Here is a 10,982-nt window from a genome sequence, read left to right as displayed (position 1 = left end):
GCTCAAATGAAAAGCTTCTATTGCCCAACTGTCCTGCTCTTTGGTCAGATTTAAAAAAAAAAGTTTGCTGTACCTGCAGGACAAGTCATAACAGGTGCAAACGAAGTGAGGAGGGGATATATGGAATGAGGGAGTGCACAAAACGACAAAGCCTACTCCTTAAAAGCTGGAGTAAAATAGATTTGAATTTGCTGTTTTTTTGTTCTGTTGGCAGATTTTGCCATTGTAGTTCACATTTAAAATAAAAATCCCCCCTTGCAGGTTCTAGGGGCAATTTTAGCTGCTGATTTAGGATCTTTCAACAGTGTTCAGGAGTGTCACTTTGAATTTGTGAACATCACGTTACACTTTGTGGTTAGCAGAAACACTATTACTAAGCCATGCCCAGTTTTTACTCATTTATTTCTTTCAAATTGAAAGAAATGTACACTTTATAGTTCTAGAATGAGGAGTAATATCTGTTGATAGCAGGGTTGGGTAGGGTTACTTTTACTTGATTACTTTCAATTACTTTTGGATTACTCCAATACCAAATTTGCTAATAAAAGACAAAAGAAACTAAATATGAATAAAATTATGACTCACAACACGTGGTAGGCTTTCACTCCTGGCTTTGATCTCTTTGATCTCCGGCAAAACTAACATAAAATGTGACATAAACAAAATGAAAATAAATCCAAACAGCTTGCCAACATCATTTTTGCCGTTCCGTGTATTCCGTTACTCCCCAAGCCTGCACAAAATTTAGTAATTTTAATATATTTTATTTTAATATATAACATAATACAAACTTGCAAAATAGTCCACTGGAGATAATAAATTGTGGCCAAAATAGTGGAATTTTATTTTTGGCAGGCAGGCCACAATGGCGTGTTTCAGCAGCCTGAACAAAAAAAAATGCACACTCCTGACCCCAAATCTCAACAATAATCATACAGTGATAATGGCTCGCTGGCGCACGGGTGCTGTTCATTTTAAGGTGGAAAGAACAGAAAAAAAGATTTGCAACACAGACACCGATTTGCTCTTTCGACCCCCACTCTCAGTTATAGTTGACTGGGGATAACGGATGACGGCCAAAACAGTGCAGTCCATTTTAGGTGGACCATAATGGCAAACATCGACGGCCCGACCAGAAAAAATGTGCTCTCTTTGCACCTGCTCTCAGCAATTTCTTAAAAAAAAGCCCCCCCCCATTATTTTCCCCCCAAGGAGCACAGTGTATCATAAGACTTAAACATTCATTTAATACTAAGTGGGCTTTCTTGACAAAAGTGGACGAGGGCAGTTCATTTTAGGCAGAAATAGCAGCAAAAAAAGAGCAGGCCTGACAAAAGTGTGCTCTGCCAGACCCTGCTCGCAGCAATATGCAATTGGGGATAATGGATCATGGAATCATTTTCAACCTGCAATTTCACTAAAGTTGTGAAGTGCAAAGTATTACAGTATAGGGACTGTGCACATGTGATTTTCACAGAGCCAGGTGTCAAACATCAGAGGACAGATTGCAAGTACTAGTAAATGAAAACATACATTTATGACTTTTGCACTACAGTAGAGAAAACATGTCTGGTCCCTGCCATGGTTTTTGTTTGGGTGTTGTCAAGCGCTCCGTCTCTTTTAAAGGTATTTCGAAACAGACTTCATCAATTAGGCACAGAACGTGTCGTGTTCCTCTCTACAATTATGCAAATATGTTGCAAAATTTTCCACGCGCCGGGCACTCCAGAAATTTTATCTCAAAGTGACCCATCAAGCTTATTTTGCTTTAGAGCTGTGGCATCATTGAAGAAACACAACACTTTCAAAATGGCAAGTCCCATTAACAAAACATGTGAGGGCAGCACCGAAAGAGACAGTAATTGTAGTGAACAATGTTTCTGTGACCCTGATTTTATGGCTGATTTTGGTGAAATCAGCCATGCCAGGGAATTGGATAGCCGTATCAATCTGAACCAGTGGTCGAGGCGAGCGGCGGGTGTTCAGGGCGATTTCAACATCTGCAACAAATTGGAGAGAAGGAGTGATCATTTCCTAAACACAGATTGGTAGGTTGTGTTTAAGACCCTTCTCTAGTGTTCTAATTACCAGTCTATCCCTTTTTGATAGAGGTAATTTTGCAATGTTTTTGTAATGAAGTGCAGTTCGCTTGACAGTCTGGAGCCCATCGATGGGAACAGGCAATACAAAACTACGCTTAATCACTCGCTACGCCTTCGATTAAACCAATATAGCGACTGGCTTGCTAGGTTGCTGGTCTTCCTGACAGACAAGACATGCTGTCTTCAAAATGCATTATCACAGAAAATAATTGGAACATACCGATGAACTATATATTGACCCTTTGCATGTGCCTTCTTTGGCAGAATGAGAGCCATTACAGATGGCATAAAGCACTTGAGCGCATGGCAGTTCAATAGGCAGTTGAAACAAATACCAAAAACCACCACATAAGAATAGAACCATCACTTTTTACGGTGGGCAAGCTTTTAAACCAGATTTGGAATTTCTTTCCCTTAGTGAAGACAGAGGACGGCAATGTTTATCTGCAGTCCAATGGAGGGATTGGTACAAGGCACAACACTGGCAGGCTGGCAGAACTTCAAGTATTCCAGGATTAGCAGCGAACATTTTTCACAAGGTCCGTTTAATGTATTTCCAAGCAATTCAATGCTAAGTAGTTGCGTCAAAGACACTCAATATAAAAAGTTAGCTAGTGCTAACTCGTGAAGTTGCCATTTCTTACAATGTAAATGGGCTGCTTTTATTGTGATAAACCAGGGATTTAAAACAGTAATCTTTTGAATATCGCATGTATTAAAAACCTTTGTGTGCTCTACCATAAGGCATATTACGCCAGAATGAACTGTCAAATTACCAATAGATAAAACCTGAGACGAATGTTCAGAAAATAAAACGTCATTTTGCCAAAGTAAATACTTTTAACAAGCTCAAAAGTGATTTCAATACAAGGTGCAAATGCCCCGTGCTCTACTGTTCTATTTACATTGGCCCAAAATTTAGATACAAAGTTGTTTTATTAACGTTTGCACGAGAGGGACAGTTTACGCCAGGGATGCATTTTTCGTTGTGCACTAGCTACTAAGAACTGGTAAGCATTCAGAATTTTATAAGCTTCTCGATCAGCACTGGTGTATGCGGATACTACATTTACAATATAGTAGTATAGATCGCGTTGACTTATTTCAGGAAGTAGGTATGGATCTGTTGTAAATTTTTCGTAACACCACCTCATCCGACAGCTGTTTGATATTCGCTTGTCTAGTAATTGCCAATGGTGTTGAATAGTATAACGGTTGTTGTTGTCTGTTTACAGGACTCGTCTACTCTTTACCATGGTTTACTACTGTCTGTCATGGTGTCGTCACGGGGTTAGGTCACGTGTCCAAAGGGTCAATAGATGCAAAATACAAAAACCAAGTACAATAACCTCACATTTTGCATGTTTAAGAATTTGGGATTACCTTTGGGTGCGGTTGGGGGGAATTTGTAACATGCGACAGAGTTGTTTGAGTTGAAGTAACGTTTTCAAAATTCGTATACTTTTCTTCTTGCGCTAGACCTCAGTGACAGGACAATGAGTTATTAACATGCAATTTTGTTTTAGAAAACTGAAAAGGACAGTGTGTATTAGTTGACCACCAGATGCCGCTATATTGTTTGTACAGGGGTCACCAACCTTTTTCAAGCGTCAATAATAATAATAATAATAATAATTTCCTTGTATTGTCATTCTGTGTAACAATGTACACAGAACGAAATGTCGATTGCATCTGACCCGATGCAGCCGCAGCCAAGAGAGGGCGCCGCCGACCACTTTTTAAGTCTTAGGAATGACTCGGCCGGGGCGCGAACCCGAACCTCCCAAGCTACTTTTGGTTACTATTTACCGCAAAAGGCACCCATTTTGATGTTTCTTTGTAACATAAGAAACTTATCATTAAATTATTATGTTACCATGTTATTGCCAGGTTGATTATTGAAGTAGGGATATATAGACTTAGTGAACCACACACACACAAAAAAAATAATTTTACCAGAGAATTACAATGACCCAGCACTGGTGAGCTATTGTCAGAACAGGTCCACAGGTATCTCAGTTGTTTCTAGGGGGGCCGCGGGCACTATGTTAGAGACTCCTGGATTAGTGTGAAGAACTAAGAGGTTAATAGACACCAGGAGTCTCCAACTTTTTTTAGGCTGGGAGCGCCTATTTTTTTCAAATTTTGCGCAAAGGGCACCCATTTCAATATTTCTAAAATTTCTAAAATAGCAACTTAGCTAGATGGCTTTTGTTATACCTAAAAAAGTAGCTTGATAGTTAACTAGAGAGTTAAACAAGTGAAAAACTAAAAGCGAGCTATATAGGAAGCTGGAAGAGTAAAAAGCCGTCTAAAAAGCCAGATAATCAATCTTTAGCTTGATAACGAGCAAATAGCTAAAATGTTAGCTCGATAGCATGCAAAAAAATGCAAAAAGCTAGTTAGATAGCTTGCTAGATAGCTTAAAAGGTAGGAAGATAGCTAACAAAAAAAAAAACACATTTTTTTGTGTATTCGCTTTAGAAAACCGATAAGTTGAAATTTAGTTTGTTGTATTTCCTGTAAAATAAATCAATAAAAACATGAGTAGATACATTTGTTTAATAAATGAATAGATTCTCATTTTATTCTCTTAATTAATTGCTTAAAACAAATTATGAATACTTGATTAAATTCTTTTATGTCCATGAAGCCCATTAAAATAGAATTTATTTATTCGAATTTCTAGAATAACAACGTATCATGTTACTACTATGTTACAAAGTTAATTCTTAGAATAGTGTAAAATAAACTTACTCAGCCAATCAAAAATAATTTGACTGGAAAATCACAATGACCAAGCACTGGTGAGCTGTTTGCAGAACAGGTCCACGGGCACTTTTTTATCTTTGGGGAGCACCCTGGTGCCCGTGGGCACCACGTTGGAGAGCCCTGATATACACAATATTACTATGTTGTTCGTATATCATTATGTTAATACCAAGTAGTTATTATTATTAGAAGTAGGATTGAAAATGGCTGAGTCAAACTACTAAAACATCATGCCAGTTAGAAATGAAATGTCCAAGAAAATCTCAATGACCCATCACTGATGAGGTATTTTCAGAACCGTTCCACAGGCTACTCAGGTGTTCTTAGGGGGCTACCTGGTGTCCACAGCCACCACGTTGAGACCCACCTTGAAGTGAAACTGAAAAAGAGTGCTAGAAAGCACAAGGGAGAATCCAGAGTGACAAAAACGCACACTTTTTCCTCTTTTTTTTTGCCCAGCCTTTTGTGACGTTTTTTTTATTTTGGGGTACATGAAGCACAAGATGGCCAAGAATTACACCATCTCCCGTATGTGAGGCTTATGTTACATAAAACAAATGCAAACTGTTCAACCTACACGTATTTTGAAAAAAAAAAAAAAAAAAAAAAAAAAGCACATTTATGTGACATTTCAGACTTTTTTGCTTATTATTCAAATCAATTTTTACCACCAGGAGTAGGTTAATAATACACGCGGTCACTTTAAAGACGGACACACAAAAATGCTTTCCAATGCGGTGATGAAATAAAGCAAATAACAGATAGTGTTTTATAGTTATGACTGAAAAGATGAATGCAGACAGTGCAAAGAAATCCAGCTGGGGCCTTGGTAACTGCATGATAACACACACATTTTTGTTTTTGTTTTTTTTTTCGACAGAAAACAAAAGTCAACCCAAATGATAGGAAAGAAAAAATATGATGTTGTGTGGCCTGTACTAGTCTAAGAACGGATTTGTGTTCATGGAATATGATTTAATAAGCAATCGAGGGGAAACCATTCTCAAAATTGATGCCTGTCCAGAGCTAAGCTGACAACCAATCACGGCTGCGCTTTAGCCGGTGAACCGTGATTGGTCGTTAGCCCAAACTTTACCGTTTGACCACTTGATGGCGCTGTGTTGTCTGGTGCATGCGGCCAGTGATCCACGGCCCACCGTGCCTGCAGGATACTGGAAAAATGTTGCAAGGACCTAAGTGGGATTTCACTGTGTAAATTACTTTTAATTAAAAAAAAACATTAGTAAACATCAGTTCATGTATTTTTGCTTAGCATTCAAATCAATGTTTGATTTTTATGGAATTAGTTTTTTGTACCACTAGGAGGGAGTAAATATTACACATTGTCCCTTTATGTTTTAATGTTAAACACAATGGTTGCCTCAACAAAACAGACATCAACAATGTGAAGCTTAATCACTGAAAACCTGTGAAGCATAAAATGCATAGGTACCAAACATGCGGCCCGCGGGCCAGATCACGGCCTACCAAGGTTTTTAATTTGACCCACCCTGAAATTCACAAGAAAAAGATAAGCTGCAGTTTAAAATATCTCCACTCAATGTTGACAATCCTGGCAACACTCACAAAGCAACTGGCGCTATATTACTCTTTATTTTTCTATCGCTCTTTGTCGCTCTCCCTCTCTCTTTTGCGCTTTCTATCTTCATTTAGCTCCCTATCACTGTCTCTCTTTCTCTCCTTTATTTTCTCTCACTCCTCTATCTGTCTCTCCTTTTCTCTTTCTTTTTCTCTCTTTTCTACATCACTATTGCTCTTTCTCTCTGCCTTTGTTATTCTCTCTTCACTTTTTTCCCCTTCTCTCACCGTTTCTCTCTTTATTTTCTTTTGTTAGTTCTTTTGTTCTTCCTCTTGTCCTCTTTTCTCTCCCTTTCTTTATCTTGATCTCCCTCTCTCTTATCTTATAGTCCGCCCTCGTGATTTTTTTTTCTACCGTGTGGCCCCAAAGCTCAAAGGAGTTTTTCCCCCCTAGTTTATTGTAATTGTAATAGTAACGTTTACAATGTAAACATTACATAAATGCATCCCCATTCATTATTAGGAGTAATTTGCACTAACACTGAATAGAACAAATGACCCCAAAATGGAGATACGGTATGTGTTTATTAGGGCAAAGACAATATGCTCTATATTGAAAAGAATCGATGCAGCTGAGCTCAACAATAAAGGTCGTAATCTAAGCAGCTGCAGCGGGCAATGAGATAAAACCTAGCATGTACGTCAAGCAATTTATAATACACGAGTTTCAAGTTTAAAACTGGACGTCCTTGAAATACACCTGCCATCACTTCGAAAGTGTCAAGTAAACCATATTAACGTTTTATTTCCTAGCCCTTAATAAGACAGAGGAATTGATTAAACATTAATTTCTCATTTTAAAAATCTTGACTTTGAGCATTTTCCAAGTAGTCTAATTAAGGAATCTAATTAAGGAAACACGAATCACTCAAAGCTAGTGCTGATAATGAATTAAAATGAGTTTGCATGGAAGAGTGACAGCGATACACGTTCCCCGAATTTTGTACGTTTTTTTGGGGGGGGATCATTTCAAATTGTGTATGCTGTACATCAAGTTTTATAGGGTGGTTGAAAAAAAGAAGACCATTTCAGTTCTAATCAGGAACATCTCGGTCACTGGTAGCAAACGACGTCATTGTAGATTGCTAATATTATTGCGGTATTCTATATAGTCTGTCTTGCTGTGAGTAAATAGTTGCTGCGGTGTGTTTGTTAGGTGTATGATCACTTCACGAGGAGGATTTGTAATCATTAATAGAGGGAGCAATTGCCTGAGGTTGACAGATATGAGATTGAGACTTGATGATACATAACCGCTTACTGCACACTTAATTGTGGGGCGTGTCGTTTGAGATGTCCTCAAAATGTCGAAACTTAAACATTTTATCTATTAAGTTAGTGTTGGCAATGGCGAACTGAGTTCAAAGAGCCTTTGTTTTATTTTCTATTGCCCCTATATCCTTTTATCAGCCGCGTTCGGGGCAAACATACCCCCAAAAGATGAAAAAATAAGAATGTATTGGAGCGCCTCGAAGAAATGCCTTGTTACTTGCACGTAAGTCATGTGTTACTTTGCTGCCAACTCCTGGCCCAAAGTCATGATGGCATCCTTATATTTTCAAATGCCGCACCCCTAAAGTAACTTATATTATATGAATGTACAAACACAAAATAATTACAGACCTTTTCTTTGTTGACGAGATGATGCTGGCATTTTTTTTTCCCAGAAGGAATGATTTTTTTTACCACTAGGGAGGTGCTAAGTAAGTCAAACTAGGGGCAAGATCAGGCCTAAAAAAAAAAAAAAAAATCCAGCCCGACCTGACCCGCTGGTATAAAAGCCCGAGCTAGCCTGAGCCCAACCAATTAAATTAATTTGAGGGACCAAGCTTGAAGAAAACCTGAATTTTCATATTGTATTTGTGAGGACTTGGGAGGAGGAAAGGTGATTTACTGCATGACCACTTCTCTGAGGCCGACAGTGCTGCCAAGCATGCATGCTAAGCTGCGCGAATCCTCTTCAAAGGAATAGAAACATAGAACAAATGATGGGTGGATAGTTTAGATAAATCTTACTTCTAATAATCACTATTCTTTTAAATGAAGTTCAACCTATGGGATGTATTTTACAAAATTGATTAAAGACATAATTGACACTAATTGATAACTTCAAGTTTTGTTAGGATGGGTATCGCTTCAAACTGAGTTGGGTGTCTAGAGTGGAGCTTTAGCATCCAGCAGGCAGGAAACAATGACATCAGGGAGAGAGTAGGAGGAGGGAGAAGAAGGGCTGCTGTTGTACAACTGAGAGAAAAACGCAGTCATCCAGCAGGCTCACTAGGTGCAAATGGAAACAGATTTACAAACCCCCAACCCTAATATTGTGAAAAATAGGCTCACCAACACATACATATCCATGAAATTCTCCTATTTTTTAGCTTCCCAGCAACAGTCTGTAAAAACTTATTGTAAAATCTAATCCCGTAAAATGCATCTCGTCAGGGTTTAAAATTTACTGTAAAGAAATGACAGAAAACTAACAACATAAGTATATTGTGAAGGACGTGTTGAGATAAATGCCTGCGATATTTTTTCCATGGTGATTCAGCAACTCGACCTCAGCACAGTCATCTGGCTTTGGGGGTCTGATTAAGTGCAGATGTAAAAGCGCATAGTGCTAAAATTCCTTAGGAGGCACACTAACTTCATGACCCAGCACCGAAACCCCCTTCCAGGCAGCAAAAATATGACATGGGAGGGGGGCTGTGAAAATGCGATGGAAGCACTGAGGGCCAGCTTTAGTGCCCACCCAAAGAAAACTGGATGTAGTGGTGAGGGGAGTCTGAAAAAAACAGAAAGACAAACAAAAGAAGAGAAAAATAATATTAAAAAAGAAAACGGAAAGAATAAATAATAAAGCAAGAAAAAAAGAAGTAAAAAGCTGGGGGAAAACAAACAAGAATCAATTAAAAAAAATGGGGAAAAAAGTTTAGTTATATTAGTAATAATAATGTATTATTCAGCACAAAATAAATTAATACATTTTTTAAAAATCCATTATTCTTCCAAAATATTATAACATCTATTTTTCACTCTGCTGTAAACTTTTAACTTGTTTAAACTTTATTATACTAGGCAACATTAAACTGGAATCCCTGCATCGACACAACAAAATGTGTGTTAAAAATATTGACTTTTCAGTGCAGCAACAACATGACAAAATACAAGAGTAAACGATATATTTTAAAAAAAGGTAATCGTGAAACACATTCTTGAAAAACACTCAAAATATTGCTGTGCAATTTTTTTTGGGTGCAGTAAAAGTTGTGACCCTTTGCATTAGATATGCCTCCACCTGAGACTCATGTCTATTTGCAAGGAAGAGTGACAGTGATTGTATGTGTTAACTTATACGCGTAGTAATTTGAGAAAAAAAAAAGCATGTTCATATAATCATTGCTGTATTTTATTACTTACATTTATTGTTGTTTTTTAACAAGAGGGAGGGGCTCAATGCACACTCTCTAATCCAATGTACCAAAGACTCCTGCTGAGAGGAATTACAAATGATTTGGGAAACAATGATTCCTTTATTAGCAAGACAAAATTGACCAAATTTATCGAAAAAAAGGTTTCCACCCCTATTTTCTTTTCTTCAACATTATTTGTGATTTTTTTATTGATTGAGGGTGAAATTTTAAATAGGGGGGGGGGGGGTGGGGGGGTGGTTTAAGGGTTATTGATCTATCTTCGTTATTCATTATCCATTATCGGTCAGTTCATAATACGCTACAAAGCCTAGGAGCCGGGACACTTACTCTCAGCCAAAAGGCCAAGCTAAGGTCCTAGCCCTAAAGCCTTGCTGCGATCATTGCGAATGCACCGTTCCCGGAGGTACTGCAATACCGGGCCGATGCGTGGAGTGGACAGAGCAAGCTCATATTCCATCTCCGAAATGCAAAAATCAAAGAGGCCAAGCTAATGACCTAGCATCAAAAGGCCAAGCAAGGCCAAGAAGGCCAAGCTAAGGACCTATTAAATAGGACCCTCTAGCGGTTTCAATAGAGCACAGCAAGAAAGCTTGAAGGAAAAAGGTTTTAGCGCCAAAACTAATATTGTAGTCATCCCTCTTTACTTCGCGGTTCAGTTATTGCGGATTCACACTACCGGATTCACGATCAATGTGTTACATTTGAAACAGGGTATTTGTTTCAAATAAGCTATTAAAAGATTAACAATCAAAACAATAAAGGTGTAGTCAAGGTGGGGTGCATAGTTTGAGGTGTTCTTAAAAAGTTAAACATATTTTCTTTTAAGTATGCGCTAACAATGCCCAACCTTTATAAAATAATTCACCGCACCTATCTGCTTTTATATTACTTTTCTCATCTCCCTTCTGGCCAGCAAGCGCATTAATCATGAGGAAAGGAGGCGGAGTGGGATGTGAGGGTAGAAAAGTGAATTATTGCGCGTGCTCGATATTTTATTTAATTGTAGAGTGAAAATGGTAAGAGTAAGAAAAGGACCGTTTCAAATACAGTCCAAATGCCAAGCCAAACCCCAAAAAGA

At 38.2% G+C, this 10,982-nt stretch overlaps 1 protein-coding gene and 1 pseudogene across 3 annotated transcripts in view; both read right to left on the bottom strand.

Annotated features, from left to right (window-relative positions):
* Positions 1-1,944: 1,944 nt before the first annotated feature.
* Positions 1,945-10,982, bottom strand: part of elmod3 (ELMO/CED-12 domain containing 3) — a 32,507-nt gene continuing 23,469 nt past the window's right edge. The window contains exon 14 of one of the 3 annotated variants that reach the window (XR_015850458.1): positions 1,945-2,000. The gene's annotated coding sequence lies outside the window, so the exon portion shown is untranslated. The other 2 variants (XR_015850457.1, XR_015850456.1) reach the window with 2 other exon arrangements.
* On the bottom strand, positions 10,286-10,445 carry LOC148364996 (U2 spliceosomal RNA; annotated as a pseudogene).

This window comes from Urocampus carinirostris, chromosome 5 (assembly GCF_059441175.1).
Source record: "Urocampus carinirostris isolate Australia breed hairy pipefish chromosome 5, RoL_Ucar_1.0, whole genome shotgun sequence".
Lineage (NCBI taxonomy): Eukaryota > Metazoa > Chordata > Actinopteri > Syngnathiformes > Syngnathidae > Urocampus > Urocampus carinirostris.
The sequence above is the reverse complement of the archived record's forward strand: the minus strand, read 5'-3'. Positions and strand labels throughout refer to the sequence as shown.